The sequence below is a fragment of the Gracilinanus agilis genome, chromosome 1, assembly GCF_016433145.1.
Source record: "Gracilinanus agilis isolate LMUSP501 chromosome 1, AgileGrace, whole genome shotgun sequence".
Taxonomy (NCBI): Eukaryota; Metazoa; Chordata; class Mammalia; order Didelphimorphia; family Didelphidae; genus Gracilinanus; species Gracilinanus agilis.
Window position 1 is genome coordinate 586,053,406 of NC_058130.1, and position 7,834 is coordinate 586,061,239.

Sequence of the window (7,834 nt, forward strand, 5' to 3'; positions counted from 1 at the left end):
GAACATGAATCATGTAACCATGTTAAAATGATTATTAATAAATGTTTAAATTTTTAAAAAAAGCAATTATGAAACACTTTCTGTATGCCAGGAAAAGCAAAAAATACAGCAACAGGAACAACAATTGATGGCACTTATAACACTGACCTTATAACACTGTCAGAGGTTGTAGAATCTCTCTTCCTATGGCTTCGATGAGTAGGTTGGTGGCTTTTAAACCAAGGGCCGTAGTCAAAGAGATAACAGATTAGAGAAAGGGGATGAGACAGCAACTCCAGAAGAATATTCTTTAGAAGTTTTTGGAGCATGGTGGGCTGTCTGAAAAACTGTCTGCTCTTAGGACCTCTGGCCTCAAGTGATTTCTCCCTAAGTAATACAAATCAAAATGTGAAGACATTCTCAAGTTCTGAACCCATGAAAGCCAAATACCCCAATCCTGAATTCAGTAGGAGAAAGTAAGTACAGATTATTTAATTCCATTGGCAAGTTAATTCAGTCAGGATGGTAGATTCAATAGACAAACAAAATCCTTAGATTTCTATGGACTACTATTTTCTTTTTTTGTGCTGCCCAACATACTCACCTCCCAATAGGCACACTTTTCAGTCTAGTCAGTGCCAACATTTTCCTGACCAAACTGAGTTGTAACTTTTCCCCCCACAGACACACCCTTCACTGATAACTGCTGCAGACCAAGGGTAGGGGCATATTTCTTTGGCTCAGGAAAAGAGATCCTGGTTTGGGATCCCCAGTGGGCCTCATGTGTTGTTTATAATGTGCTCAATTACCACATGCACCTTTTTTTTCTGCCCCCACTCTTTTTGGGGGGAAGAGGGACAAAACCAAAACCAGTTCTGATTTGAAAATACAACCAATCATTTGTTTTTCAAATTCAGTCATGTAGCCTTTGTGAACAAACATTCTGACATATTATCCTATTGTGGGGCCTTGTTTCCTATTTCACTCCCTCCGCTTCTTAATCTTCTCTTTTTCATTGAAACATGATATAGTGTTTAAAAAAAAGATACCTATAATCTTATTCCTTCTCTTTAGTGGTTTTTCAGTAGGAATATAATAACCATCCGTGACTTAAGCTCAGGATAATCAGCTACCAAACACAACCTTTTTCACTTTTTAAATACATTTCTAGGAACAGGAAATGTGTTATATTTCAGAGCTTCTTTCTACCCAACAATCCCTACACATCCACAACTCCCCACAGTCTGTGTGTACAGGGGGAAAGGAAGATGAGTTGCCTAGGTGAATTCTGATTCCCAGCAAGAATTGTTATAACATTAACAAGCTGAGAGCACTTAGTTGTGCTCACTTTCAATATTTGTCTCTGAACTATGAAATTCAGTTTTCAGTGCCCTGTAGACAAGGAAGTTTATATAAAATTTCCTTACTGCAAGGACCTGCTGAGTTCAGCTGAAACTCCAGTAAAACCAATGTGGAAGTGGAGAATGTCAAATGAACAGGCCAGCAAGTCCCAAAGTCTAAAAAGCTTAAGACTCAGAAGCCAAAGATTGTATTTGAGAAGAAAGATGCCACTTTGGGTTCTTCTATAAAACAGGGTGGGCTGGGGGTGGATGGGAAAGGAATTGTTCAGGATACCCCAAACCAATTAATTTGCTTCCCTTGCCCAGTTGATAAAATCTCAAAAGGGGTAAGTAATAGACATAACAAGATGTTAAAGCATTAATCGTGGTGAAAAGAAAAGTCTAATTCTGTTGGATCTTTACAAAGTACAAAGTTCTCCCTGTAGGATTAGTTTGCCATTCTCTAGCCAAACACCAAGCATATCCCAAGCAACCTTTTAAGAACTAACCTGCCAGTTCTGAGCACAATTAAGGCATGGAAGGATCCAGTGGTATACTTGGAGAGAAACAGCTATGGAGGAAGAATGATAGTCTTGAGAAATTCAACATTATTCATATTTCTCTCTTCCAAGTCCCCTTCTCCTTCTCCGAATGCCTTAGAGGGACTATCTTTAAGGGTTATGCTTCCATTGAAAGCCACTTCCAGGCAGACGACTTTATCTGGAATATATATATATATATATGTATATATGTATATATGTATGTATATATATGTTTGTGTGTGTGTGTGTGTGTTATGAGTGACAGCAATATTAGAATAAGTTCCTCTCATTAAGGGTCATTAAGCACATCAGGAGCTAAATCTCACTTTCAGGCCCTCCATAAGTTTATCAATTCTACAGAAAGACAATCCACTCCAAGGGAGTTTATGTTTATAATTTCCTGTAAGGTAACAAGAAACTTTACAGTACTTTCCCTCTTTGGTTATATATGTTAAAGAAACTCTGTTGATTGACTCTCTTTTAAAAAAAATTTAAAAACAACTTAAACTAGGGGGGGAAAGTTTAACTCTTGATCAGTCAAGAATGAGAGAACACAAAAAATCATAAAAGAGTTTGGGAAAAATTCTCTCTTAATGTATATATCAATTAGAAACTTGAGATAATTTCTTATTTCCTTTGTCCAATGAAAACACAGCCTATCTTACAGGTATGTGCCGATTGTTCTCATATTTCCCCTAAGTTACTGTACTAGGGGAAATTCCACTGATATAGGAAAATTTTATTTTTCTCCTGTTAGCCTAAAAAAAAACAGAAAAATCAGTAACATCTCTTTTGACAAATAAAATGTCTTATCATCTTTCATTAAGATGCATTCTGAACCACTTCTGTAAAGCCATTTCTCATTAATAGCTGTATTATAATTAAGAACTTTAAAAAATATGAGAAGTGTAAAACTTAGAAGTCCCATTGTGGTTGCAAGATAATTATTAGTTTTCTGATTATGACTATATTACATATAATCTTTGTCCCCATCATCATTAGCATTATTATTATTGTAATCATCATTTGAGACTGACATTAAACAGCAAGGAATTTTGATGATGTGAAAGGGCAATTAGTTGAACTGCCTGTTTTCTATGTCCATTTGACCACAAATGAGTCTGCGTAAGAACCACTCTAATGTACCATCCTTGATAGCTGGCAAAAAGGATCCTTAAAAAATTTTATTTTTTTAAATACTGTTGTTTTTTTGTTTCTTTATGGAGGTGGGGCAAGAAAGAATTTCTGCTTTAACTTTTATGAAAGGATAGCTCAGTACAGGAAATGTAAGACTACTTTACTGTTTGGGGTCCCATATATCTTTATCCTCCTTTTTTGAATGCACTTTTTTACTCATAGCCTGGGTTCTTGGCTTTCCATTTTTTAAAATCCTCAACAGTGTTGTCCTATCATAGTGACAATAGAGGTCTATCGTTCAGTCCTATTGGAAATAAATTTATGAAGAATCCAGAAGAGCAGCAAAAAACACCCTTCAATGGATATGGTCATAGTCCTTTTGCCCCATGACCCCTCCCTCCACCCCTTCCCCTATTTCCTTCACCCCTTCCTCAGCAGCTGATGACAATTAAATCTATGGATGGAAGGAATTCACCTCTTACCACTCTGTTGTAATTATAACTTTGCTGCCGACTTCCAGATCTGACAGGCTCCGTCTTGTCTGCTCCTTGATGCCGTGGCATTTATTTACAATCTCAATAACATCTAGAAGAAAATGAATTGTGCCTATGCCGGGGATCAGTGATTGATATATTGTGGAATGTTAGCAGGGACAAATATCGAAAGGCAAAGAATAAGGAACTGGGATAATGGACAATTATGTAAATTTCTCAGAAAACTCTAAAGAGAGCTTTTTTACAAGTAAGACAGCATAAAATAGAGGCAAACCAGAAAGGGCTTGTTGTGCCAATGATGACTGGGCACAGCCTGCAAGTTCATCCACCCTAGTGTCTTGCAGGGATATTACTATCCCACAAAATGTGCACTTCCCACACTTAATGTCCCCACAACCAGGGACTTAGATCACCTAGTACCTAGGCACTGAATCACATTATCACTGTTCTCTTTCTTGCAGATCTTTTAGGGCTTTCCTTTGGGATCCAGTTAATTTACAAAGACAATAATAGTGTTTTTATTTTGAGTCCTGGGGAAACTCCCACAGAATGCTTTGCTTATAAAGAATATACTCTTATCCAATGTGAAGCCAGGATTCCATCACGCTATCAATAAATTAGTCATCATGTAGTAGAGGCTAGAGTGCCATTCTTGGAGTCAAGGAAATCCTGAAGATTTAGTTTAAAAATTCACTATCTATATGTACCGGCACAATTCGTTTAGCTTTTGCATGTCTCATGAAACTCCCTAGAACTAATCTCCTAAGCCATAGTAAATCTCATACCAGGAATTCTTCAAGCTGACCAAGATCATAGATCTGTTGCCTAAAGAAAAAAAAAAGTATCATCTGTTGTCCCACCACCAAAGGCATGTGATGGATTACTGTTCCATTAAGCCAAGCAAAAATTTGGGTTTCATTAAATCTCTGATTATAAGAATCTATGATTAAAAAGGTACATGGGTGATATAGTAGATAGAACACTGGACCTATGGTTAAAAAGACCTGAGTTCAAATCCAATCTCAGCTAGATTGTGACATTGGCCAAGTAACCATGTTTGCCTCAGTTTCCTAATCTCTAAAATGAGCTAGAGAAGGAAAATGCTAAACCTCTTCAGTATCTTCCATAAGAAAACCTCAAATAGGGTCACAAAGCATAAGACACAACTGAAACGAAGGAACAGCAACAACAAAAATCTGTGATGAGAAAACAATGTTCTTATTTAAATAAAATTTGGGAGGTAATATGTCCCTAAAATTACAGATGCAAGGATTAAAAGGTAGCACGTGATTACTTTATAAGTAAGGAAGATCAACTTTGTCAGATCTTTGTATAAATGACTAATCTAGCCATCTTTGTGTTATACCAATCATTCAATCATTGATCAACAAGCATTTAAGCAGCTATATTCAAGGCACTGTGCTAAGTCTTTGGGAACACAAATGCAAACAAGCAAGACAGTCTTTGAACTCAAGGAGCAACATTTTTAAAAATGATCTTTCATTTACAAATCTAGAAGACGTGAGTCAATAATAGCAATTCAAATCTATATAGTATTTCTATAGCGTTCTGTCCACACTCTCACCGTCCTTCTCATTCCTCTCCCATTAGAATCTTCCACCCTAGGGTCAATGGGTTCTGATCGGTGACCTCTTACCTTATCTTGCCAGGAACTAGGACTCCTCCACACTTCTGACCATCTCCAAATCGTGCTACTGTCAGATACTCCTTTATACCATGTCTTCCCCAATTACAATATAAACTCCTCGAGAGCAGGGGCTGCCCTGCTTGATTATATTTGTATACTTAGTGCTTAACCCAGTGCCTAGCACACAGAAAGCACTAACTAAATGTGTTATCAATCTATCTACTCACCTATCTGCCCATCACACTTCAAAGCACTTTCCACACTAGAGCCATCAGAGAAAGGCAATACAAATTTGTTTCTTCATTATCTAGATGAAGAAAGTAGGGCTTAGTAAGATGAATTGATTTGCCCAGGATCACACAGTTAGGAAGTAGCGTAACAAGGACATGTATTAGGAATATAATTTAGCATATAAGTGTTTATATATACATATACATATATATATAGTTAGTGTGTACATTTACAGTATTGACTAGACAAGGTAATTCTTATGAGGATTTTATTCTATTTCTCCTCATCGCGATGTCTTTTGTGAATTACTCTACTTACCTGTGAAATGGGTCCTCAAATAGATGTAATCTATTGCATCAACTAAATACCATGTTGGCCACTTAAATGAGGCCTGCAAAGTGTTAGGAACTCTTTAAAGAATTACCATACCAAAACACAATACATAGAATTATTGCTGCCATCAGAAAGTTACTTGAGAAGAAAGACCTCGGTATGGACGCATTTTCATTTGGTACATCTGTGCACATAAACATGGATATTTACATGGCCTGTCTAGTTGCTGTGATCTCTGGGCTGCATAAAAATCATGATTTCATCTCTGAAGTACCAGTGTACATTTTGATTTATTTTATTACAGCCTCAGCTTTAATGGAGAACAGCAGTGGCAAAGTTACCACAGACATTCAAGGTTTGAACTAAAGGCAGTTTTCAGTTCCCCTAATTATTGGGATTTGGGGAGGAGAGAAAGTTTCACAGTGCACAAAGATGCTGGTCTTCTCTATGTACTCTTCATTAATCTTGTTTGCATGCCCATCAAAAACTTATTCACTCCCCTCACCATTTTAGGACACTTTTGTACCATTCTCGGGATCGCCCAAATTCTTTTAGATAGTTAGATCAATGATAATTGTTTTTAAATTTCTCATGAAAGAAATTTGATAGTGTTTCTCTCCTTACTGAACTGAAGACTAATCACAGTTCAGTTTCTAACAATGACAACAATCAGTGATATTTCTCTCAGACTCCACCTACAGGTGAGAAAATTATGTTTTGGGAGAAAGTGATCCAGGATGATAAAAAGGTAGGAAAAAAAGGCCAGAGGAGTTAGAGCTGGAAAGTCCCTTGGAAACAATGAAGTCCATCATTCTCATTTTACTAAATGATAAATGTTTTGCCCAGAGTCACTTATCTAATAAATATCTTCTGGACACCAAGTCCTTTTCACCTTGCCATACTGGCTTCTCAAATGGATTTAGAGTAAAAGGAGACCTTAGAAATTGTCGAATGCAAACTCTATTTTATAAATGACAGTGAGAAAGGTGAAGTGATTTGTCTCAGACGAGTGTAAAAATTCAGGGTTTGGGAGAAGAATAGAATAGGAACAGGAAATGGATTCATATTTCCAAGTCAATCCATGGGCAGTTATAACAACAGACCACTGTGAGGGTAGTCTGTGTAAATATGCCTGCCAAGCAGAATCTCTGCTGCTTCATCTGAACACAGAGAATCTAGCAAGAAAACATAATGGAATCTTGGGAGAAACTGGAGGGCAAGTTCACATGGAAAGTGTTTGGGGATACTCAAGCAAACCTCGCCACCCAGAAGTCTCCAAGGAGTGGTCCTGGCTGGAATGGCAGCAAAGGCAGCATCCTCCCTGGATCTTTGTTTTTCTGATAAAATGGCTGCAAGCTCAACAAGACGAAAATCCTGTTTGAGCAAATCCTCCTCAGATTTAGAAATTGATTAATGATGAAATATATTTAGATTGGTTCCTTGCAAAGCAGTAAAGATTTTCTGATGACACAGTTACATTCTTAGGGGAAATGGATGTTAATTGCTGTCTAGACATTTTATTACTACAGTGAGGCATTGGTCATTGACCATCTCTCTCTCTCTTTTTTTTTTTTACACATTAAACTATAGGTCAGGCTAAATTGTTTGTTTGTTTCTGGAGAAGATAACAATATGGTTTCAGGGTGGTATGTAACTGAGAACTTTGAGATACCAATCACCATCTGTTTGAGCAGAAATTCAACAGACAAGTTTCCACATGATGGGGACGACATCCATTTTATGGGGCATATATTTACCTGACTTGTAAAATGCAAACTAATCTACTGTAATTTTGACCAGATTCCACTGAGGAGGCAAACAACTGCTTTCAGCCTATGTGCTTTGTCCCCCTGCTCCTTCTTGACATCTTAAAGGGCCCAGAATTTAGCTGGTCACCATGAAGAGCATGCCTTTCCTGACGAGCAACATGGCAAAATGAATGCAGCAGCCATTCAAATGAGTCTTTTGCTTTGTTGAGATCAAGGTACCAATCCATATTAAACCTATTGGCTCAACGTGAATATAGTTAAACATTAATTCTGGTAGAATATGCTGCTAAGGATGCCCAGCGTGCTCTCTCTCTCTCTCTCTCTCTCTCTCTCTCTCTCTCTCTCTCTCTCTCTCTCTCTC